We start from the raw sequence: 26,600 nt of genomic DNA, 5'->3' as shown, positions 1-26,600 counted from the left end.
TATGGCTGTTGAGTAACTGAATTTTATGGTATGTCTATTACTAATATACTTGGATCCCACAGAGGAATTTATATGTGTTTCTTAAGTTTAATAAAATATTATGCATATGCTTTTTTATGTTTTTGGCAAGATTTCCATTACACTGGCTTGATTCAGTTTATGCATTTTTTATTTTCTATTTTAATACAAGCTTTACTCCCTGGGATTTCTATTAGTAATGCTGGAAGATTTGGAGCAGGCTTTTAGAAGTAAAAGTTGTTATTTAAACCCTTCCACAATGTATAATTAAATGCATGGCAGTGAAGGATGATACAGTACATTTAATAGATGAGGCCAATTACATGGCAACCTTCAGGAAAAGACAGGGAGTTCTATCCCCAGGGTTTGGAGCTGAGAAGGCCAGCTAACTCCCCTTCCCCCAGTTCTTACAGTAATATTCAGGAGACACACGACCTAATAAAGGAAACAATGATCCTGGGGTGGTCTATCCAATATTCAACTTTAAGAATAAGAATAAAACAATGTTCCCACAGAACTTGGGGAAGTAGAAAATCTCTCAAGACTAGGAGGGGTTGGTTCACTAATGTCCTAAAACACAATCTATGAGGGCTATTCCCTTACTGTTCAAAAGGAGGGCTTTGTCTAGAATCCCTCCACCAATCTGTGTTCCCCATACCTGATCCAAGGGAAATTTCTGCGGCTGGGTTCCCACTGCATACCTATCTGGTGCTATGTCTACCCACCAAGCCTACTGCAACAGGCTGTGTTCATGTCCCTAAGCAGTACTTCCCTCTTCTCTTTTGCATGCTATACTAAAGACCCAGAGGAAAATCCTTCACACGCTGACCCATACAGTCTTTAACTGTGAGTGCCTCATTGTGATTCTTCAGAGAAGCCTTCCCTGGGTAACAATCCCTGAGCCCACATCAGATTCCACAATCAGGTAACAGGTACCTACTACACCATGCCTTGTGCCATGTGCCAGTGATGCACAGGGGAATGAGACAGAGTCCCTGCCTTGGAAAAGAAGTCAGGCATAAGTAATCATTTTGATGCTGTGTCTGAGGAGCTGAGAGGCATTTGGTCCTGCAAGCATAGAAAAATCACTTACTCAGGTTTGGAGTTCAGAAAGGACTTTCTGGAGATAAAACCTGAACTGAGTCTGAAGGAGCCTAGAAATGTAAATGAGACAAGTGGAAGGTTGCCTTAACTCTCATAGGGTACCATCTTTAACTTCTAATTTTCTTTTCCAAAAATAGCTCAGTGACATAAAATGCAGATCCCAAAGTGGCAGAGCACAGTGTGCTCATTCCTGGAGTTCTTGGTCATCAGGATCACCCCAAGACACAATCTACCAAGAATTTCTTCTTGGTGAAGCTGACCTCCCCAGCTTTCTACCCACATGTCCCCAGTGTTCATTCTGTGGCATCTCACAAGGACACTGTGTTCCCTCAAGACTGCAAGGGATAAAGCTTAAAATGTGCTTCTCTTTTAGTGGGTGAGGCAAGGATAGTGGGCAAACATCTAGCAACTAGAGGAAAAGTTATGGAAAGACAAACTAAACCATGCTCATGTGCTTTGATTGTGAGGGCTCATTTTTCAATATTTAATGAACAGTTACTGCACCCAATTTAGATCTTCAAACCCACTGCCTACCCTGCCTGGAAAGACAAAGAGCCTCACTTTCCAGATTTATAAAGTTTGAAAATGAGAGATTCTCACTAAAATTGTGGCGAACATTTGTGTGTTCATTAAGTGTGATTTCTACAATAATAATGTATGCAAAACTCCTTTAACCATTTCAGAGAACACTTAGGCTTCAACAAAACCCCACAGCAGAGTGTGAAGACCCCATTTGTTTTCCTTCTTCCTTTTAAGCAAACCAATTACAGTGCCAGACTGGGTGAAACATCCCAAGGAAAAGTCTATAAGATCAGATAGTAATTGGGCCAATTTATAATAGATAACTGAGAAATGCCTAAAATTGTCATTTCTCCTGGTTAGGGCTGAATAGGAAAGAATGTGATTAATAAATAGCTTAAGCAGCAAACAGAAGGTACTTACAATGCACGAATGCTCTGGGGAGATGAGGTATTGAGAAAACCATTACGATAAAGTACAGGCAGGCATTTTGCTTAAAGAGACTGAAACAACTTTTCAAAACATCACTTAAGGGAAACATTTGGGCTGGAATGGCTTATGAAGATGATCTTTAAGTGGCCATTCAATTGTGAGGTCAAACCCTAGGTATGTTAAGGTGACCTTCAATCTGGTAGAAGTTTTAGGGAGCATGAAGATCCAGGGACCCACAGGCAGGCCATATCTTTGCCATCTCCTCACTAGCACGTTGGCATGATGCCTGTTTTGCAATTCCACAACCCAAGAGGAAAGGAGTCATCATTTGTGGGGGTGGGGGGTGGATGGTCAGAATGTCCCACGCTCTATCCAGGACAAACCTCAGGCTCCCAGGGGCCTATTTGTCAGAATTTGTTCAGGAACCACACCCTAATGTGGTACGGATGCCAATCTTTAAGCAGGAGAGTATAATATTTAAAGAAATGGATGTCTGGCATTGAGAAACTGGGCTCTTCCAAAGACTGGCTGCAACATAAGTGTGAGGATTCATTTATCTTAGGCTGCCTTTACTCTTCACCTCTTTTTCTTGCTCAAACAATTTCTGTTGGAAACCTCTGTTGATTTTGACTACCCTCATCCTTTTCCTCTTTTTTCCAGAAACAACACTTCCCTTCCCTTGGAGAACCACCTCTCCCCCACTCCAGACTGGTTTGCGGCAGCTCCCAGACACCACATTGCTTCCCAACCCTCCCTTTCCTCAGCCACAGGAGAAACTCACAACCCCAACCATAGTGAGGGGTCAGGAATGATATAGCCCAAGCCCTGCCCACCAGTGCTACAGCTGGGTGCCTCTTACTCTCAACTCAGATGGCAGCAACCTGGAACTGACTGTAGTCCTGCCTGCTGCCCCACTGCCACATGAAAGAGCTTCTCTGGGGCTGAAGGGTCTTGATTCCTAGTTCCTTCTCCCTCTTTCCTCCTTCTCTTATTCTTACCCTTGGAGCTTTACTCTCAGTTCACTGATAGCTAATCTCCACAAGATACTTATTTTTAAGATTGTAAATTGCCCTAAATAGAGTCATCGGTGGCTCACATGAAAAGAAATACATCCAAAGGAACATGAAAGCGTTAGAGAGATCAGAAGCCATGAAAAGTTGGGAAATAATCACAGGTGTAGAGAATGCTCAATCTCTAGAGAAGACTGTGCAAAACTTGAATGTCACCTGAGATTACAGTTCTGTCATGTTCCACCAGGTTCAGAAAAAAAAAAAAATCATGAAGAATACAAAAAGTTAGACATTCTAACAAAGTTGATGGAGATTCTTATGAGACTGATTAACCTAATGTGGAAAATAGTTCCATGAAAGATAAGGAATTCCCTGTTGATGAAAGTCTTCAAGCATATGCCAAATATTAGAAATATAATATAAAAACCTTATTTGGGGGGGAGATTTTTAGGGTGTGGTATAAGAAGAAATCACCAGTCATGGATTCTAATAAAATTCCCTGAAGAGTCAAACCAGTGTCTCTAAGAATGGTATGAAGCCACACGATGAACAAATCTTTAATGCCCACCCTTCCTATTAAGAGCAGAGAAACTCAATCTACTCTACTCATTATTGATGCCTGTGATGCCTAAAATTCTACATTGTGATTGAAGCTTTGATCACTACTAAAAGAGAGGGGTTGAATCAGGGTGGGCCAGAAGAAAGGTCTCCTGACCTGAACTGGAATCATCAACATCGCTGTAGAAAAGCTTGGCAGGGCAGGAGTGGCATCTTTTCCTCTCATCCCAGTGTTCTAGCTCAAATCTCAGTGCCTCTTAACAAATTTCTATATCAACCTCCTAAATAATTCCCTAGACTCTCACTTTCAAACCTATCCTCCACAATGAAAGAGAGTGTTCTTTCAGAAACAAAGATCTCATCTTCTTATCCACCACATTGTAAAACCCTTCCATGTCTCATCATTGACTTCAAATCAAAGTCGATGGTCTTTGGCCCCACCTAGAAATTCCTCAATAAATTAACCCTAATGTTCCATCCTCAATTCTGGTCATTTTTGCCTCAAAATGAATTCTCATGAAATGTCCCATACATTCATATGCTTCTGGTTATTTTTCATCTCTTATTCTTCATCTCTTAGAGTTTTTGTTTCCGCTGAATAAATCTTTTTATAACCTTATTTGTATTAGTAATACTTATTTACTGTTCAAGAGTCAGCTCTGATACAATTTGGGAGTTTTTCTTGGGTTTCGTAGTCCACCTCCTTCCACAAAAACCATTATCATCACCAAGGGGACAAGGAGAATGGTAAAAGGGTGGTGGGGAACGGTATTGAAAATTATTATGTGCTCCTCACATAGTAGACAAATTCGAGGCCTCAAGGGTTAATTCTTACCAAGATCATAGTCATAAAACCAAGTCAGTTAGTACCAGAATTTCTCAGGGACTGTGGCCCAACTTGAGGGACATTAGAAAAAGAGTCCTTTTGGGAGAAAAGCTCATTTGAGGTAAAGTTACCTTGTTCTCCAGGAGGGTGCCCATACACTGCAAAGGACCAAAAGCTATCCCAGCACAGTGGATTGAAATTTTGCCACCATAGGCTGATTGGCTGATACCAAGGGTGCAAGCCGCTGTAAGAACTGAGACCAGGGCACACAGGACACTGAAATTCTGTCCTCACTGCCATTTAATGAGCTTTGGAAAAGACGCATCCCACCCTACTTACTTTATACAAGTACAGCAATGCTCTGAGCAGAATTTCTCCATGCGAAGCAACGTACCACATTTGGTATTTATCTGAGTCAGTTTCAAATGCACAGCATAGACTAGTGAATTATAGAAGTCAAGACAAATTTTTAAAGAATAAGTAAAAGTATTTATTTATTCATGCCACGCTTGTTACTTAGCATCCATTCTGTGCCTAGAGCTGGGAGTTGGAGGCTAGGGTAGGAAGTCATGCAAGGTTATTATATCTTACAGCATCTCAGCTCCTTAAAGGCCAGCTGTGGAGGTAGAGAGGATACTGTACTCATGGTTTTCACTCGAGTCCACAAGGCCAGGGATCAATGAGACCCAAAACACTAATAGGCTGACCTCCCCAGAGATACTAAAATAGAAAAACTAGGAGCTTGTGAGAAATGCTGGATGCATGGGAGCATAAAACAGAAAAAGAATGAATGCAAGAGAAAGGAAAGGAAAGGAAAGGGAGAAAGGAAAGGAAAGGGAGAAAGGAAAGAAAGAGATTATTACTTTGGTAAACTCTGGAGACTAATTTTTTGTTTTACAGAGAAAAAGAGAAAATGTTTAGATTCTACATTTTTGGAATCCAAAATCCATTGCATGCCTCCCATAGATGCTTACAGGGATCCAGCAATTGAAGTATAAAATGTAGATTGCTTATTTAGAGATTTTTTATTATGCTTTAACTGTATACATTTAAGCCAAGCTCTCTTTAAAATGCAATAAATGTAATTTTTAAAAACGAAAAGGCTTTCAAAGAGGAACTCAGGTTAAACTAGGTTCTTAGAGTCATTACAATCACTGTCATAAGGATGAATTAAGAAGGTTGTTCTGTTCTCCACTTTAATAACACTTTTGACTGCCTCGTAAATTGTGTGATATATGGTAATTTGGCATCCAGTATTTGATTGGCTTGCTCCTCCAACCTTTCCTCATAAATTACTGTCATCGTGAACACAGACAGGTTCTTTCCTCCTTTCTCTGGGTCTTTTTCAAATAGTTATTAACCCTTGCTTGCCACAAAGACACCATTAATCTAACAACAATAACAACAACAAAAAACTATGGCAATTAAAAACTCAAGAATATCTCTAATAATCAGAGTGACTAGTTGCAAAGATTTCAGAAAACAGGAACTAATAATCTGAAGGACAAGTTTTTACTACGCCTTCCACAAACTAAGTTCTTTTCTGGTTCATAGTTCTATGAGCCCAGTCCAAGTTCTGTCAAAGCTTCACATCTAGTTGGGGAGACAAATACCTTGAAGGAAAGAATTCCACAGATACTGGGGTTCTACTGGATAGTTCTAATCAATATAGTGAGGGAAGCAAACCATGAAGGCAGCAATAGTACCACTGGAGTCTGGTAGTAGGAGCACACAGCATGATTATAGGATAATGGATGACACCAAATCCAGTCTTTGTGTGAGTCTTTGTGAGGGTCAGAGGTCACATGTAAACTGACATAGGAAAGAAGTTGCTGGGCAAAACTGTGAACCCTGGGGCAGGAGCAAGCAGTGTATTTTTTTTTGGGGGGGTGGGAGGTACCAGGGATTAAACTCTGGGGCACTCTACCACTGAGTCACATACCTAGCCCTATTTTGTATTTTATTAGAGACAGGGTCTCACTTACTTGCTTAGTGCCTCAATAAATTGCTGAGGCTGGCTTTGAACTCGTGATCCTAGTGCCTCTGCCTCCTGAGCCCTGAGATTAAAAGCATGCACCACTGCGCCCAGAAAGCAGTGTATTCTTTATTTTTAAAGATTTTTTAATATTTATTTTTTAGTTATACATTGGAAACAATATCTTTATTTTATTTTTATGTGGTGCTGAGGATCAAACCCAGGGCCTCAAGCATGGTAGATGAGCGCTCTACCTCTGAGCCACCACCCCAGCACAAGTAGTGTATTCTTGAAGGTAAAAATTAAATCTGGGAATGAACATTGCTTATCTAAAGAAAGGAATGTGGTCTAGAATGGTCTAAGCATAAAGAACAAGAGGAAGAAATTCTGAAAGATATGATTAAAGAAGTGTAAAATCATTCCATGAAGAAAAGTTGCATAAACCATTTGATTAGATTTTATCCTAAGGTCAATTTCTGAGCAGGGAAGTTTTTTGAGGAGGAGAATGACATGGTAAGATTTGCATCTTTGAGGCTTTCTGTGACTACAGTAGGGCAAATCTGGAAGTTTGAAGGTCAATTTGACTGATACTGTAATCTAAGTGAGATCTTGACCTTGGAAAATTATAGGGGACCTTTGAATTTTTATATTTCAGAAGTATTTTGGAGGTATATGAAAGAGGATTAGATAATTGACTGGATGTGACAAGTGAGAGAGAATAAAGAGTCGATGGTGGGATCCCTATTTCTGGTTTAGTCAGGTAGGGAGGGTGGTCACTCACTGAAATGGGAGCACCACAGGAGCTCAAGTTTGTAAGGGAGTTTGGGAGCTCAGGTCTGCCTGTATTAAGGTTGATAATCTCTTTCTGGAATTACCAAGAGAGATATTTGGTACATAGGAGTATTTTGAAAGCATAAGAAATATCAGGGTTCCTAGGACAACTTTCTTTCCAGAGGTGGTTGAAGGATAGAGTGTACCAAGACAATGTGTGATGAAGACCTGAAACATGGAAACAACACTGTATTATCAAAAAGAGGAAAAGCATACATTCAGTTGTTAGAATCTGAAAAAGCTTCATGTTAGTAATATTTAAGACCTTTAAAAATGATAAGCTTGGGACTGGGGTTGTGGCTCAGTGGTAGAGCTCTTACCTTGCAAGTGTGAGGCACTGGGTTCGATTCTCAGCACCACATATAAATAAATAATTAAATAAAAAATAAAGATTCATCAACAACTAATAACAATATTTATTTTATTTTATTTTTTTCATCTTTCATACATTTGATTCAAGTGAGTTATGCACTTCCATTTTTACCCCAAATACAAATTGCAGAATCACATCAGTTACACAATCACAATGTTTACATAATGCCATACTAGTGATTGTTGTATTCTGCTGCTTTTCCTATCCCCCACTATCCCCCCCCTCCCCTCCCATCTTCCCTCTCTACCTCATCTGTTATTGTTCAGTTCTTTCCGTTCCCCCCCCACAACCTCATATATGTGATTTTGTATAACGATGAGGGTTTCCTTCCGTTTCCATGCAATTTCCCTTCTCTCTCCCTTTCCCTCCCATCACTCATCTCAGTTTACTGTTAATCTTTTCCTCATGCTCTTTCCCCCTGCTCAGTTCTTAGTTGCTCTCCTTAAATCAAAGAGGACATTTGGCATTTGTTTTTTAAGGATTGGCTAGCTTCACTTAGCATAATCTGCTCTAATGCCATCCATTTCCCTGCAAATTCAATGATTTTGTCATTTTTAATGCTGCATAATACTCCATTGTGTATAGATGCCACTTTTTTTTATCCATTCATCTACTGAAGGGCATCTAGGTTGGTTCCACAGTCTAGCTATTGTGAATTGTGCTGCTATGATCATTGATGTGGCAGTATCCCTATAGTATGCTCTTTTAAGGTCCTCAGGGAATAGTCCGAGGAGGACGATAGCTGGGTCAAATGGTGGTTCCATTCCCAGCTTTCCCAGGAATCTCCATACTGCTTTCCATATTGGCCGCACCAATTTGCAGTCCCACCAGCAATGTACAAGTGTACCCTTTTCCCCACATCCTCGCCAGCACTTATTGTTGTTTGACTTCCTAATGGCTGCCAATCTTACTGGAGTGAGATGGTATCTTAGGGTGATTTTGATTTGCATTTCTCTGACTGCTAGAGATGGTGAGCATTTTTTCATGTACTTATTGATTGATTGTATGTCCTCCTCTGAGAAGTGTCTGTGCAGGTCCTTGGCCCATTTGTTGATTGGGTTACTTGTTATCTTATTGTTTAATTTTTTGAGTTCATTGTATATTCTGGAAATTAGGGCTCTATCTGAAGTGTGAGGAGTAAAGATTTGTTCCCAGGATGTAGGCTCCCTATTTACTTCTCTTATTGTTTCTCTTGCTGAGAAAAAACTTTTTAGTTTAAGTAAGTCCCATTTGTTTATTCTTGTTATTAACTCTTGGGCTATGGGCATCCTATTAAGGAATTTGGAGCCCGACCCCACAATATGTAGATCGGAGCCAACTTTTTCTTCTATCAGGTGCAGGGTCTCTGATTTGATATCAAGCTCTTTGATCCATTTTGAGTTAACTTTTGTGCATGGCGAGAGAAAGGGATTCAGTTTCATTTTGTTGCATATGGATTTCCAATTTTCCCAGCACCATTTGTTGAAGATGCTATCCTCCCTCCATTGCATGTTTTTAGCCCCTTTATCAAATATAAGAAAGTTGTAATTTTGTGGATTGGTTTCTGTGTCCTCTATTCTGTACCATTGATCACCTGTCCGTTTTGGTACCAGTACCACACTGTTTTTGTTACTATTGCTTTGTAGTACAGTTTGAACTCTGGTATCGCTATACCTCCAGATTCACACTTCCTGCTTAGAATTGCTTTTGCTATTCTGGGTCTTTTGTTATTCCATATGAATTTCATGATTGCTTTATCTATTTCTACAAGAAATGCCATTGGGATTTTGATTGGCATCGCATTAAACCTGTAGAGAACTTTGGGTAATATCGCCATTTTGATGATGTTAGCTCTGCCTATCCATGAACAGGGTACATTTTTCCATCTTCTAAGATCTTCTTCTATCTCTCTCTTTAGGGTTCTGTAGTTTTCATTGTATAAATCTTTCACCTCTTTTGTTAGGTTGATTCCCAAGTATTTTTTTTTTTTTGAGGATATTGTGAATGGAGTGGTTTTCCTCATTTCCATTTCAGAAGTTTTGTTGCTGATATACAGGAATGCCTTTGATTTATGCGTGTTGATTTTATATCCTGCCACTTTGCTGAATTCATTTATTAACTCTAGCAGTTTCTTTGTAGACCCTTTTGGGTCTGTTAAGTATATTATCATGTCATCCGCAAATAGCAATAATTTAAGTTCTTCTTTTCCTATTTTTATGCCTTTAATTTCTTTTGTCTGTCTAATTGCTCTGGCTAGTATTTCAAGAACTAAATTGAATAGAAGTGGTGAGAGAGGGCATCCCTGTCTAGTTCCAGATTTTAGAGGGAATGCCTTCAGTTTTTCCTCCATTTAGAATGATGCTAGCCTGAGGCTTAGCATATATAGCTTTTACAATGTTGAGGTAAGTTCCAGTTATCCCTAGTTTTTCTAGTGTTTTGAACAAAAAGCATTTTTCAAATGCTTTTTCTGCATCTATCGAGATGATCATATGGTTCTTATCTTTAAGTCTATTGATGTTGTGAATAACATTTATTGATTTCCGTATATTGAACCAGCCTTGCATCCCAGGGATGAATCCTACTTGATCATGGTGCACAATTTTTTTGATATGCTTTTGTATTCAATTCGCCAGGATTTTATTGAGAATTTTTGCATCTAAGTTCATTAGAGATATTGGTCTGTAGTTTTCTTTCTTTGAAGTGTCTTTGTCTGGTTTTGGGATCAGGGTTATGTTGGCCTCATAGAATGAATTTGGAAGAGCTCCTTCTTTTTCTATTTCTTGAAATAGCTTGAAAAGCATTGGTATTAATTCTTCTTTGAAGGTTTTGTAAAACTCTGCTGTATACCCATCCGGTCCAGGGCTTTTCTTGGTTGGTAGTCTTTTGATGGCCTCTTCAATTTCTTCCTTTGTTATTGGTCTATTTAAATTGTGTCTATTTTTTAAAAATGGTAAGCTTTTGGTAAACTGTTAAAGTGGGCTGCCTCAGGTTGATGGGGGGCACTAAGGAAAGCACAAATGAGAGAATGGTTACACTACAGAGAATTATGAATATTTCTATTTGACTATGGTTAGGATACGTTTGTGGGTACACAGTAGGGAATGCAGCTAGAAAGAGGGTTAAGATAATATGTGAGAATTGGCTGAAAGGCAGAAAGACTAGATTTCATTCTGTCGGTGATATGGATTCTTGGGAGATGTGAACTGGCGAATGGTGGCCTTCGTGAATTTTACAGATCACATTGCATCTGGCAGAGCGTTTATGAAGAAAGTGGAATTAGATAGATACCAATATAAGATTTTGAACTCAGAGAGTTCTGTGTTATGATCCAAGCTCCGACGCTGAGGAGCTATGCAATTTAGTTCCCATTTCCTTGGATGTAAGGTAGGCAGTGTGATACTGACTCCTTGGCCAAGCTAGCATCTCAGTAGTAAGACGCAGTAATAACTGCAGCCGTTTCTGATAGAGAAGACATGTCCAGCTGAAGAGAACCACAGTCCTTCTCAAAACCTACAACATGACTACTTCCTGCTAGACAGAAGTCTCACAACTAGGCCACAGAGTTTCGGTTGATCTTCAGCTCATGTGTATGTATATTTCACATGTACCTATAAACAACAGAAATGACCTACAAATTAGTGACTGGGGCCCCACCATCTAAGTAATTTTCAAAGGCACAGCTTCCAAAGTCACCTGAATCTTACTTGGGGGATGAGGCCCAGACACAGACATTTAAATAATACACTGGACTTCTCCCAGACATATGGTAATGACAGTGTTAAGATGGTAATGCTGTAATATTCAACATGGAAGACCCAGAGAACAAATATTTTCCCTATGTCAGAAACTCTGTCTGCCTGCTTACAAGAGATTAAGAAGGAAAGATTTATTAAGGGTGCCCCGGTAGAGAAGGCATGGTACAGTAGAGATTTGTGCATGATGTTCCAGTTCTTAGAGGTCAGTGATAAATTCTTCTTCTTGAAATCTTGAGAATAAAGGTTCCTACTCATACTTTGGCCAAAGAGCACATGAGAAATGAGAACTGAGTACCGTTTTCACTGGATATTCCAGTGAAAGGAACCATATCTTTAAAGTACAGAGGCAACAGAATTAGAAGGCAACCACAAGTATTAGCACTGTCAATGTCTGTGAGGGGTCTAAGATGTTACTCTACTTGTAAACTAACAAGTTAACTTGTCACACTTTCATGGGTGCTTTCTTAAATCAAAGACAAAGTCTTTGCTATTCAAAATAAAAGCAGAAGCTAAGCAGAGCATGGTCACGGAGTCCCCAGTTAATTCAAGGCAGTGCAGATGGATCTAGATGGATGCATTCAAGATGGGTTCCATAACCAGAGAGGCATACTAAGCCGGGGGAACCCATCTCTCTACACAGTGTGTAAGAAGCCTGTTCTCTGTCTTGGAGAAGATATTACCTCATCCTTCAGGGTTGCTTACTACAAACAAAACCTTGAGCAATGTCCCAGAAGGTCAGGGCCTTGCAATCTTGGCATATCTGGCAAGATTTATTAGAGCACAAGAAAAGGAGTGAATCCCAACACTAAGCTCTATCCCTCTGGGACTGGCCTCTAGCTGTGTAACTCAATATCCCACTTTATTCTTTCTCCTTTAAAATATGGGGTCTTGCCCTAAAGATTAAGGGTGGGCTCTCATGGCTCAGTAATCTGATGCCATTCTGAAGGTGCCTTTAATCAGTCTCATTAATGACTTCTTAGTGGCTGTGATATGATAACCAAGGGTCAAACCTACAGAGCAACAGAGAAAGAACGAGAAATGATTTAGCTCTTTTTCAGAGCTGTCCCTGACTTTAAAATGATGAAATCAGAATATTCCAGCCCAGGGGAAGAAAGTTCTGTTAATTCTCAAGGAGTTCACAGTCTGCCACATAAATTGGAGTAATACGGTAAATTGTGATAAGCACAGTGACACATGCAGAGTTCCATTAAGTCTTTTTGTTCTCCCTGGGGAAAGAAAGAAAGACTTCTTTACGTGATCCAGCAATATCAAATTATCTGCTATTTTTAATATTGCACATCTTAAAGTCATATCCAGGGTTGTTTTGTGAAAAGTGAGCTGATGAATAATTTAGAATAGTATCTTAGCACCTCTCCCTGCATATAAAAAATGTAATCTGACTTAATTGTATGTTGCCATGATAACATTAAGAAAATCCCCCAGGGGTAACTGGGACATGCCCAGCTTAATGAAAAGTCAAAGGACATTACTTGAATTTATATGAACTCCGTTTTCATGCTTGGTACTGCATGTTTTCCAGGGTATGGGGCCGGCCTCCCTCTCCTGAGAGCCTGGAGTGCCTAGCAGTGTCTGTGGTAGCTTGCCTTTGCTTAAAGAGCTAATTAACTGCTTATCATGAATTTCTCATTTGGAAATCAAGAGGCTTATGGAAATCCTCTGGAACCACAAGTTGGGATTCATGCAACTTCATTACTCATTGAAATCAGTGCTCTTTTGATAATGACAGGTTTTTGTTTGTTTGTTTTGTGCTTTTGTTTTTGTTTCTTGGTGGTGGTGGTAGCAGAGGTGGGCGTTGTGTTTATTTCCTGGTGCATCCATAACACTGTAAGTCAATCCAGGCATTAGAACAATATGCCTACCTAACAACAAAGTAAGTGCCTGGAGGGAAAGTCATTTAGTGGAAGCAAGAATTACCAAGGCAAAATATGTGTTTTTATATCAGGAAAAACTCTACTCATGGCTGGCAGATGCTCAGAAGGATGCGGTCACCACTTTTTGATAGGAAACTGGGTGATGGAACAGTCAATCAAAGTCAACAACCTAGAAAAGAATTGGACACTAGGAAGGGTTCAGATGGTCCATGTTACTGGAGTTCAAGAAATGAGAAAGACTAAGAGTGAACTTTCAGAGTGCTAAGAGACAGTGCCTTCCACAGCTCCAAAAACAGCCCCAGGCATGTGTATTTTACTTGCTGGCCATGCATCACTGAAGTACCCCTCCCTCCTTTCTCAGCGGTAAGCCTGTACTGTGCACAGGAATTGTCATTCATTGACTATCTTGGGTGCCTCCACTCTTTCCCCCTCTCACCTCCTCTATACCTCCCCACATTCCAGCCTTCCCTCCATGGCCTCACCCAAGGCCATTTCCTCACTCTGTTTCCTCCTCTTTCAATTCTTTTCCTTTCTCTGCTTCCCCTGCATCTCTGCCCATCCAGGTATGTCTGTTCTTCAAGGCACAGCTCAATTTCTAGCTCCTCTAGGAAGCTTACCTCAATTTCTAATTGTTTTTCCTTCATAAGAATTCCTTGTGTCTTCTTGTATGTTTTCATGGATTTTGTTATTATATCATAATACTTACTATATTTTCCACACTGTGCTTAGGAATGTGTCTACATTTTTTCTCCAGCTCACTGGATTATATTATTCCTTAAGACAGGAGTCATTTCTTCTTTTTTCCTATAAGAGACTGAGGGCATTTCTCTAAACTTAAAACATGCCTTCATATATCTATGCTAAATATGAAGTTAAATATAAGCTGAAAATTGATCATTCTGAAATGAGGAAAGCATTCTGAATGCTACAGAAATCTGTAGCATTAGAATCCATACAGAAAGTTGTGCTTTCCGGCACAAGAGCTCTCAGGGATTTCCCCAAATAGCTGAGGACAACTTAGCAGCAGCCCCATCATCCTCTTGGCAACACTATGAAGAATGTGCCAGATGCAATAAAGGATGAAGGAATCATGTATAAGGTATTAGGGACTCAGAACCAAGCTCCAAAGAAACAGGTTTCTCGTAGGGTATGAGAAGGTTGGGACCAACCTCCAAGGCAACTGGCTGCAGCTCATCAGCTGGGACTTCACAGTGGGAACAGAACAGTCCATTTAGTGAGGTGAAGTGACACATCTGGCCCAAAGTAAATGCTCCCTTTGCCTCTTAAATGTCACAATGTTTATTTTTACTTGAGCTGCCTCTTTGTGATTTGGGGCACTAAAATGTCTCAACCTTGCCAGGTGGCAATCACAGTTAAGTCCTGCTTAGTCTCTACAAATGACGAGAGATGTCTTGGATTGGATAGATTAAAAGATAAAACATTCAGACAGCATCATGCCACCCAGTTGCACAAAAGAACCTAAGCTTTCCTTAAGCTACAGATTTGGTCATGACCTAACTTAGTCTGCTTTATAAAAGTGATAATCCTTCAGGAAAGTGGCATTGGGGGAGATAAGGGTCAACATGAATTTTGGATACTGGTTTGAGAATCTTTGGAATTGGTGATGGAGTCCAGCAAGGCAGGGATGTAGGTATATTCAAAATGGATACACTTGATTTGAAGAATGGGAACTAGCAACAAGAATTGAGCAGAAGTAAGTTCCGTAGAAAGCAGAAGTGGGAAAGAAGTATAAGTTATATAGATTGTAGCTGGAAGACTCTCAGATTCAAGACTTTAGGTTACTAGTGATTTCACAGAATAGCCAATCCCAGGGTAAGGCAAATTTTATAGACTAGCCAGGTAAAGATATGGATATTCTGGTACCAATGGGTAGATTTTGGGAACTGGATTAAAGAAATTAGTTCAATATTGGAAATAATTCTAGGTAGTTGTTGTAACCAAAGAGGAGCTAAAAAGTGAGGCCAACATATTCAAGTGATTATTAATAATAAAAAAAGACAAAAATCAGTTTTGGAGGCAGTAAAAAATAAAGATGTGGTAATAGATATAAAAGGGTAAACAGAAAGCATGAATTAGGACATAGAGAAAAGAGCAGAGAGACATGGATTCCTTAGGTACCCAGTCACCCTATTCAAATGCAAACACCTTTGAGAAAAAGATCATGCTTTTAAATTATGCCAATCATTTACCTTCATAAGGCAACTTTCATATTGATTTTTGATAGTATGATTAGATTTACAGTTGAGAAATGAGGACAGAAAGCAGAGTGTAAAGCCTGAGGCAGACAGGCAGACCTGGAGTAAGAGAGAAACTGGAGATAAGGGGAGTCCAGACCTTTCACCAGGGACTGTCAGGAAGGAGTAAAGGGCTGAGTAGACTGAACGTATTTGAAGGGCATGATCCTGGTTGAAATAGATGAATGTACAAACCTCTTCCTTGGGTCACGGGGGAAGAGAAATGCAGAACTAGTTCCCTGGAGCCAGCATGTCACATCCAGGGCCAACTGCTATCTGCAGATGCCCTTTGACAGAGGCAGAGCTTTGAGCAAAAAGCATAGCTTGTAAGAGGATTTATGTTCCTTAGACAACTCCACCCAGTGGAAAGACTTACAGCCCATGGCCTACTACTGCCACCTGCCTCTGAGGATTTTATAGACTAGCCAGTCCCAGGGTAAGACAAACTAATTTGGAGCCTCACAGAGTACTTCCCAGACTAAGAACTCCATTCTTCCAGTTGTTTTCCCCAAACACTGGGGTACTTTATCACCTCCAATCCATGGTCTTTTTGCACAACCCACCTCTGGAATCATCTGTGGAACCAGCAACAAAGAGAACTGGAAAGAGGCTTAGCCCTGTGGAAACTCTAAAAACTTGGGTCTTTATCTGCCTTCCCTGATAAGTTAAATGCCTTTGTTTCTTCTTTGATCCATTTCTACTTAACTCTGGCCAATTCTGCCACAGATTCTTGAATTCCTGAGTCTTCATAAGCAAAATAGGTCCTCAAACCTACATGTTAGGAGCTATTCTCAATGGTGAATAGCTCGTCTGTTTAAACGTGTATAGCAAAACATCTTTAAAAATAACATCCATTTACCTTTTTTTTTTACCATTACATCAGAGTTTTCTGTCTTTTGACTATCTTTCCTATTAATATATGTCCCATTGTTGCATTTTAAAAAACCACAATGTGCCTCTTTTCCTCTAAAATAGAGGCAGAGAGAATAGTGGAGCAAACATCAAAACTAACAAATTCCAATTTCTAAAGGTTCTGAGTTCATGGAAAGATCTAATTTCTTTTCAAGGTCTCACTGTTTTCAAGGGAGGCCCCTTTTTAATACTATAAAAAACTGAGGAGTCAGGTACCTTTAGATAGTTCAATGATGCTCATGTGAGCTCATGGCAATGATGAAAAAATAAATACATAGCCTTCTCTTGAGGTAGGCACAAAGCCTTCTTTCTACCTACCATCTGAAATTGGACATGCATGCAAGGACTGAGTATTAGAGACAGCAAAGCTGAACGTATTGAGTGACAAGTCATAACAATAATAATAAAATCTAATAACATGACTATGGTATTTACTTACATAATCTTCCTACAGCAATTCCATAAAGTTGATATCATAATTTTCTTCATTTTCTAGAAGAGGAAGCAGGCTCCTGGGGATTAAGTAGTGTGTTAGCTTTCTGTTGCTGTGACAAAAAAAGCCTGAGAAAATCAACTTAAAGGAGAAAAGATCTATTTTGGCTCACAATTTCAGAGATTTTAGTCTATGGTTGACTGGATCCATTGTTTTAGCCCATGATAAGGCAGAGTAGCATTTGAAAGGAGCATGGAGTGGAACAAAACTGTTCTTTTTATGGAAGCCAGGAAGCAGAAGACAGAAAAAGAATGTGTGTGTTATTGTTTAGATATGAAGTGTCCCCCAAAAGCTTCTGTGTTAATGCAGGAGAATTTATAGGTAGAATGATTAAATTATGAGAGCTGTAACCTAATCATTGTATCCTAGCTTGAATGGACTAAGTGGTAACTGTAGGCAGGTCAGTCATGGCTGGAGGAGATGGGTTGCTAGAAGTGTTCCCTGGAAGGATTCGGCTTCCCTGCAGACCCTTCCCATTACTCTTTCTGCTTCCTGGGTGTCATGAGCAGAGCAGCTTCCTTCTGCCATGCCCTCCTGTCATGATGTTCTCTCTCACCACAGTCCCAGAGCAATGGAGTCAGTCAACCGTGGACTAGATCCTGAAACCATGAGCCAAAATAAACTTTCCCTCCTTTCAGTAACTCTCATTAGGCATTATGGTCACCGTGACATAAAGCTGATTAAGGGGTGGAGGAAGGCCAGGGGCACAATATACCTTTCAAGGGCACACCCTCAATAATCCTCTAACTAGGACCCACATCCTAAGGTTTTCATTACCTCCCCAAAGGGACAAGCTGGGGGCAATCCTTCAACACATGAGGTTTGGGGAGTCATTTAATATTCAAATCATAATATTTCATCTTGGTCCCCCAAAGGCTCATGTCCACCTGATAATGCAAAATGCATTTAGTCTATCTCCAAGATTCCCCCAAGTCAATAGTTCCAGCATTGCTCAAAAGTCCAAGTCCAAAGTCTGACTCAAAACAAATTCTTAGTTATGAGTTCCTGTAAAATAAAAAAGATTATTATTTACTTATGGGATAAAATGGCATAGGGAAAACATTTCCATTCCAAAATAGAGGAATAGGAAAATAACAAGTAGGAATCAGATGAAAGCAATACCAAAACCCAGTCGGGAAAACATCAAATCCTGCAGCTCCATGTCCATCATCCAACACACCATGTCATGATATGAGTTCTAAAGGGCTTGGACAGTCCTGCCCCATAGCCTTACTGGATCAGCCCACGTGGCCTCTCTTAGGCTAGTCCTACTCAATGCCTATACCTTCCCTCAGCAGTCACTATATGTCACCTTCAACTTTCTGTGGTATAACTTTGGTTTCATTCTCAGAGTTTTACACATTGCCCTGTCAGTGGCTTCTTGAAGGGACGATTTCTATTGTGCCACACACTAGCCTGGCCTCCGAGGCTGTCTTTTGAAATCTTGGTGGAAGTTTCCATGGCCCTATAATGCTTATATGCTGCATTTCTGCAAAACTAGCACCACAGGGATGATTCCAAGGCCTGTTCCTAGTAGGAGTCATAGCCAGGTCCCCCTTGAATCATCTATGCCGTGACCTGTAAGTGTCTGGACAGCTGAACACAGGGAAACAGTTCCTTAGGTAGCTCTGTGCCGTAGGGCACTCTTCTCTGTAATGGGTGAGATCTTGCTAATTCCTAAAGTACCCTCAAGCATTTTTCCTATAGTTCTGGTGTAAAGTACTTGGCTTCTTTTTAATGGCACTAATCTCTTTAGCAGCCATACTCTCCTAGACTGCAACTTTAAACACACTACTTTTTTGGCAAAGCTTCAAGCTTTTCAAATCTTCTCCCCTGGTTTTGCCCCCACGTTTCACTATTAATATGTCTACAAGCAGCCAGTGATATCCGTTCCATTGCTTGAACTCTATGCTGCCTTGAAATCTCCTCTACCAGATAAACTAATCCATCTTTGTGTTTTTGATATTTTTATTTGTGAATCATAATCATACATAATAGTGGGCTTAATTGTGATATATTCATACCTGCATGTAGCATACATAATTTGGTCTATTTCATTCTCCTATACTTTCTCCTCCATCCAACAAATCCCTATCCCCATCCCTCACTCTACAGGAGGACATCACCTACTAAATCCAGTCCCACACAAAATCTCAAGGCATTGATATAATGTAAACATTTTTTATGTTTGTTTGCTTGTTTTTTTTTTTTGGTTGGGTTTTGGTCAAACTATAAACATGAATGGGTTCTAGTCCAATTCCCAATAAAGTCCTCCTTTTCATTAGAATCCTAATGAAAACAGCATTTACTGTACACATTCCTAACAGCATTCTGGTCCTCTGAATTCTCACAAGAATCTCCCAGTAAGCTCTGCTTACAGTGTTCTAGGGCTTCTCTTTCCCACTTTGCCAAACTTTTCCAAATTCCTACTGGAATTTCCAAATCAATTCCAAAGGCTTCTTGACCACATTGTCTGGTACAGTCACAGCAACAGCCCCACTTGTCAGTAACAATATTCTGTGTTTGTCAACTCTGCAACACTATGAAAACATATCTGAGATTATCAACTTATAAAAAGGAAAGATTGGTTTTGGCTTATGGTTTCAGAAGTTTCAGTCCAAGATCAACTAGCTCCACTGCTTTTAGGCCTGAAGTAAGACAAAACATCTTGGTAGGGAGCAGGTAGTGGAGCACAGCTGCTTATCTCATGAGGTGAGCAGAGGGAGGCAGTGGAAGGCGAAGGACAAGCTATAACCCTTCAGGGACATGCCTCCAGTGCCCTAGTTCCTTCAACTAGGCTCTGCCTCCTGAAGGTTCCACCACCTTCCAATAGTCCCATCAGCTAGGGACCATCCTTTAACACACCAGGCTTTTGGAATTGTTCAAAATCCAAACCTTAACAGGTGGTTTTTGTAAATTTGCACAGGCACAGTGGTCCTGCCTATATCAGAAATGATATCTCTGATGTCCAGAGCTGGCCTTCCCTTCTGGAACATGATTGTGCCTCTGGTTTGTATCCCCTGATCAACAATCCAATCTTCCAGCTAAAAAGTAGTCAGCAATAGCTTGGCTTGCTGACATATTGGTTTCTTGACATGCCACATGTAGGTTGCTGAGAAAAGCACTTTTGGTGCCACGATTATGTCTGTTCATGGATCTTTGTGTTTGAAAAGTTTTAACAACATCACTAGTCTGATGATGAATGTAACTTATGTTCCAAGTAATGACCAGAAACAGGGTCTGAAACAGAAAATGTTTAACTCTGAATCAATTGTCAGTGGTCTTCACCTGTCAACCCAATGAAGGTGGGTTTCATATGGAGGGGTAACAGGGGGGAGGTAAAAGAGCAGCTGCACTACTATAGTTGGGATATGGAACATCCCACAAAGACCCGTATGTTAAAGGTGGGGTCCTCAGCCCATGGCTTTATTGGGAGATGGTGGAAACTTCAAGAGGTGGGAACTACTAGAATATTTCAGGTTATTTGTGGGGTGCCCTCAAAGAAACTGTGGAACCCTGGCTTCTTCTGTTTTACCTCCTGGACATGAGATGAGTGGTTTTTCTCTGCCATTTGCCTCATGTGCTGCCTCACCATAGTCTCCAAAGCAATAGACAAGTTAATTGTGAACTAGAACTTCTGAGACCATGAATCAAGATAAACCTTACTCTTTTTAAGCTGATTATCTCAGGTATTTGTTATAGGAAGGGAAGGCTAACATATTCACTTTATAATAAAACAGCGCCATTTAGGAATCTGGGCTTTACCACTGACAAGTTGTGTGGAGTGAAGCATAACATTTAACTTCCTCTGCACTTCTGTTTCCTCATCTGTAAAGTGATGACATTAAACTTTTCTTTTTAAGGTTACCCTAAGGATTGAATAAGGCAACAAATTCAATATGCTGAGTACATATTAGGCATCAATACATATTAATATTCCATACATCTATGCCTATTGCAAAATCAGTTTAAAAGAAATGGCTGATTTATTAGGAAAAAAACATATACTGATAGTTTTAAAGTTCAGTTTAAATAACTTGTATTTGATTATATCTGTAACACTGAAGTAAAATAGTAATCCACAAAAGTTTTTAAATATGTTAAAATTTTTACAATATTTGAGAGATATTATTCAAAAATGGTAAAGCCTGCCACATGAGTCCTCTTCCATGTCCACTTGTAGAGTAACATTGAAGACAAATATGGTCCAATGGAATCTCTTTTGTACCCCACACCTGATACTACTTTAGTAAAAAGTAGTGACATTAACTGTGATATCATAAACAAATGATAAATGAAGTCATCACAGCACAGAGAGTTTAATTCTATTGGCAAATATCATAAACAAATATCTATAGTGAAATAAAGTGGGAAAGAATTTAAAAAATCAGAGTGCACCCCAGCAACATGATTATTTATAAAATGTTTGATTTAACACATATATATCTTTACAGGTGTATATTAGGTGACACCATCAAACATATTTCTTACTATGAGTCCCAATGAAACACTTGTAATGTCACCACTCTGAATGGTACTTCCCAGTTCCTGGAGTCAGGTCTTTCTCAATGACTAGATGAGATGATCCCAGACATTTTGAAGATGGTCTTGATGAAACCTCTGGTAACATTCTGTTTAATTGAGAACTGGGTTCAGCTTATTACGTATTGTTGGGGCAGGACCCACATGGCACAGTTAGGCTCCCTCAAGAAGCTTTTGGCAGGTTATGTTATGTTTTATGTTCTAATAGTTCTTGTTTATTTTCAGTGACCGTTTGTTTTCTTCTACCATTTCTCCCTTCAGAAATCTGGGGCTAAACTATGATATATGTAGTTTCCTCTCTAAATTCAGTTCTGGAAGAATATATATATATATTTCCCTAATGGATGTATTTATTTCCTGACCAGAATATAATTTGATTGGTTTTAGTTACAGTTGTAAGAAGAAAATTCCTAAGAGAGACCATCAGATCAGATAGAGAATGTGTTAATATAATCAGGGCTTCTAAGAAAAAGCAATTTTGACAGATTAGAAATTGAATCTCTGTGTGGATACTGCCCAAGTTGTCAAGCCCTCTTCCTACAGTGACAGCAGGCTCCCTCAAACTTCAGGGACACCCTGTCTTCTCGTCACATTATGAAAAGCCAGCCTGGAGCTATATTTGGACCTTTCTGTCAGAGAAGACTAAGGAAGAAGAAGTAAAGCTGCCCATTTGGAAGTTTCCAGCAACTGTTGATGGTGCTCAGGAAAACGACCACAGAGGTCCCACTTCACAAAGATAGCAAGTGAGATACAAAGAGAATAAAGACTTTCATCTATCCTGAGGAAGGATGTGCTCTCCACACAAATATTGGCACCCTTTATGCTTCCCCAGTTTTTCTCAGTTTGGAAAATCCACTAGCAACCAACAAGGTGTTTATATTAGCTTGAAAAGGAACAAATTACCAGTGAGAAAAACCCATCAGGGAGAGGGGGTTCCGCTCTGTAACAGTGGAAGATGTGGGAAGGGGGATCCATTCAGCCTTACCTCTCCTACATATTAGGAACCCTCCTGAGAAACTAGCCAACAGCTCCAGGAGAAAGAGCAAAGTAGCACTGAGTGAACAAAGCAGATATTTAGTGAATATAGATAATATCCAACTCCAGCATCTGCGAGAGCTTGGCCGGGGAGGGCATCTCCTAGGAAACCATCAGATAATACCGGGAGAGACAGGCTTTAACATAAAAAGAGCTGCAGGGAAAACAACGCCTGTTAGCTAGGAACGAACCATGTTTCATAATGCAGCAGTCATTTCTTGTACCACAAATGGGCCTCTGCTGGCTGCTCACGTGGCGGCATCCAAGCTCAGAGCAGGGAATCCTGTGCTCCCAGCATTCTAGAGATCAGCATCTCCACTAACCAGGTGGGCAGGAGAGGCAGAGCCTGGGCTGTTAGAGAGCAGACAGCCCACTTTCCCACCCCACATAAGGACAGTGGCAGTGATCACACAGACTGCTGAGAAAGCGTGCCACTGGGATGCACGGTGGCCAGAATCTCGTCTTACAGGCATAAGGGGTGGTGGCTGCTGATGAAGTCCAAAAGTTCTCAAAGCTTTCTCTTTCTCCACCTTATCTTTGCCCTCCTTCTCCTCCTCTAAACACATACACATGCACACACACACACATACGTGTATACACACACACATGTGAACACACACATGCATACACACACTCCGTTTAGACATCTACTCCACTCTTCCCCTTTGTAAAATTACTTCCAGAATTCATTGAGAAGTTATCTTAAAAAAAAAAAAATGGTGAGCCCCTTTTATGACATTCCTTCCTTTATTCATCTGCTTATTCGGCCAAGAAGGCATGGGCGGAGCTGCCTATTCTGGCTAAATCCAGGCCAGCTGCACATCCCTTGCCTTGCATCAGTGGCCAGGGAGCAGATGTAAGGGCCTGGAATGTTAGTCTTCGCACTGATGACTTTCAAGACCTGGGTTGTCTAGCAACAGGTGGTGATAGCACAATCATAAATAAGTATTCTTCAGCATAATCTTCTGAATCTTGTCATTTGGCCATTTAAAAAATAAAAGCTTCCTTGGATAAGTGGAGAATTCACAGGCTGTTTCCGTGTCGCTGTCGTTTCCTCTCTCGTGGCTCCAGATGTTGTTCCTGTCTTGTTAGGGACATGTTTCCTTCCAAATTCTTCTCTTGCCCAAAAGTTTCCTTTTGATAAAGTGGATGTTATGGTTGGAATCTTAAATGCCCCCTAAAAGCTAATGTGGCAAAGGCTTTGTCCCCAGTGCAGTAATGTTCAGAGGTGGGCAGTGGCTGGATCATGAGAGCTCTGACCTTATCAATGGGTTAATCCGTTGATAGGGTCATGATTTGAAGACAATGGGAGGTGATATAAACTTGGGAGGTGGGACCTAGTGAGTGAGTCCTTGGGGTGTTATTTGGGGACTGAATCTTGTCCTGAACCACTTTCTACCCCCTGCCCTCTGCCTCTCTGCTTTCTGGGCTGCCATGAGATGAGCAGCTTTGTTCTGCTGTGCCCTTCTGCCAGGAAGTCTTCTTCACCACAGGCCCAGAAATAATGGAGCCACGTGACCACGGACCAAAACCTCTGAAACCATGAGAGAAAATAAATCTTTCCTCTTTTAAGTTTATTTTCTCAGGTATTCTGTCATAGCAATGAAAACCTGATTAAAACACTACACGTAGGCCTGCACTGGGAACAAGACATCAAGCTGCCAGAGAGCCCCTACTCACACAGAGCTTTGATCCAGAGCTTGGCTCTATTCTTATGACCAAAGCTCTCTGACACTTACCTGAGCTCCCTTCATGACAGATAATGGTTTGCTACATTAAGCAAGGGTGTAAGTGAAGCTGCCAGGGAATTAAAAGGACAAACCTTTGTCATGCCTATTTAGAAAGACTATAAAATATTTAAGGTTCTTGAATGCAATGATTAGAACCAGAGATTAGCTTCCTGGTGGGAGGAGGGTGGGAGGGTTTCAGGGCATTTGTTTTTGTTTATTACAGGAGTAGAAAGAACAGGGCTTTAAGATCAGACAGACCTAGCTGAGTCCTAGACCAGTTGTTAAAGTTGGCAAGTCAAGCCTGCGTTTAACCCATAAAAAAAGAAAATTTTTCTGAAAGCTATCACACCAAACTGTTGAAAAGAACAAATGAGCTAAGTAATGGAACGTGCAAATTCCAGTCCAGGCTCATACATAATGGGGGGTCTAATAAGCCCCCCTCCACCGCCTCACCTTCCACTGGGCAGAAATGCCAGTGGTCCCCTTCCAGTGACAGCAGCTCTAAATGCTACCACGTGCTCCTGCAGCATTAAGAGAGGTCTAATTGAACCTCCTCACAAATGCAAACTGACTGCTCCATTAGCACACATTAGTAATGCTCCCCGTACCAACCGGGAAGAGTCGCACTCTACATTGCTGCAAACTCTTTAAAAGACTCCTCTCTCCCTCTGCAACAGCTACTGACTAGAAGTCACTCATTCTTCTCTCACACACACTGCCCCCACTTGTCTACTGTCTCTTTTATTCCACTTCCACCTTCAGCCCTCACCCTGGACACACTGACCTCCCCTTCCACTTCTCCTGCTAAATTTAGAGGCGAGCTGTCTCCCTGGTGTGAGAGGTTGGGGGACGGTGGCAGCAGGGTACAGAGCCAGTCTTGAGTTGGCTGTCGGCAGTGAGGGAAGGACAAATGTCAGGGAGCCCTACTCCCTGGTCATCCTCCCTCCGGCCCCAGCATCCGCTCCTCAGCAGCCTCTCTTGACAGGCAGGGTAAAAGGAGGAGGGCACCAGGGCCTTTGAAGTTTGGCTGCCTGTCACTGGAGCTCAAAGAGACCAAGGGCTTGTCAGGCATAAGTCACTAGGGCTCTTTCCCTTTCCCAATTAATTCAGTTGGCTCTGGAAGGGAGGGATTGTGATCTGCCCAGACCTGAGTTGCAAGCTCAGCTTAGTGGAGCGGTTCTGCTGCTGCATCTTAAATCTTGTTGAAGTGCCAGAGCCCAGCCACGGCAGGAGGACTCTATTCAGCCTCCAAGGGCAACATGCCCTCGGCAGCTGACCCCACAATGAGCATGTCAAGACTCCTCCTGGCTGATCCTTGACCCACGGGCTGGCCAAAGCCAGGAAGCCAAGGACAAGAACTTCCTTTCTGTGGGCTTTACTTCTTCCCATTTCTCAAGTTTCCCTGAAAATTAGCACCAGTCATTCATAAAAGTAGGTGAATGTCATACATTTTTTTGAGGATGTTTGGATAGGAAAAGCACTCAATTTTTGAAGGAGGGGTATAAGAAGCATGGGAGAGTTGCCAGGAGAAAGAGACAGGGGGCCCCAAAGACAAATGCCCTTAACCTACCTTATATAGCCCATTCTTCACCTTATGTCACTGTTTTAATTCTAAAGTGGTAACTTATCTTGAGTCCCAGCTTTGTCCACTGGGTAGTTGCATTCACCCACGCACCCGCGTTCTGTCCTACAACCCACTGCCCCAGGAAGAGCCAGCTAGGACAAGCCCCATGCACTAGCACTTGCTGCCTAGGCATAAATATTTTCTGTTTTTTCATGAAACATATGGAAGGACAGAGATAGGAATAAGGTATCAGGAAGAACCTCAGTTTCAAAGCTGCAATGGCATCAGGTTGGCACCCAGAAATGGAAGGAAGAGGTTGGGAAGAAGAATATTCTCTGACAAAACCATGTTTTCTTCAGAAGTTCTGAAAGTTCACATTGAAAGTACTTAAGGCCAAGGTTGGTGAAAGAACTTGGCATTCGTTTTCAGAAAGATAGTTCTAGGGTTAGAGAGCAGTGTGCTAAAGGGTATAGATGGCCCTGGTTTAGAATCTAAAAGTCCTGAGTTCCAGTGTCAGTTCTATCTCTAATCAGCAAGAAGATTCTGAAATAAGTCACCTTACCCTGCTGAGCCTTAGTTCCTGGATCCATTTTAAAAAGGGGAGTGGGGCATAAATGTCAGGTGCATCTCACATGGATAGTATGAGAACCAAGGTCAGAGGCAGATGGGAAAGAACTGATATTTGGGAACTATGATCATAAGGTCGATGTTGGTAACAGGCCACACAAAAGGAAATGGGATGCAAAGGGATCCCCTAAAGTCCCAGATTGAGACAAGGTGTGTTCAAGGAACCAAGT

Source organism: Callospermophilus lateralis, chromosome 14 (assembly GCF_048772815.1).
Source record: "Callospermophilus lateralis isolate mCalLat2 chromosome 14, mCalLat2.hap1, whole genome shotgun sequence".
In the NCBI taxonomy this organism is placed as follows: Eukaryota; Metazoa; Chordata; class Mammalia; order Rodentia; family Sciuridae; genus Callospermophilus; species Callospermophilus lateralis.
The sequence above is the reverse complement of the archived record's forward strand: the minus strand, read 5'-3'. Positions refer to the sequence as shown.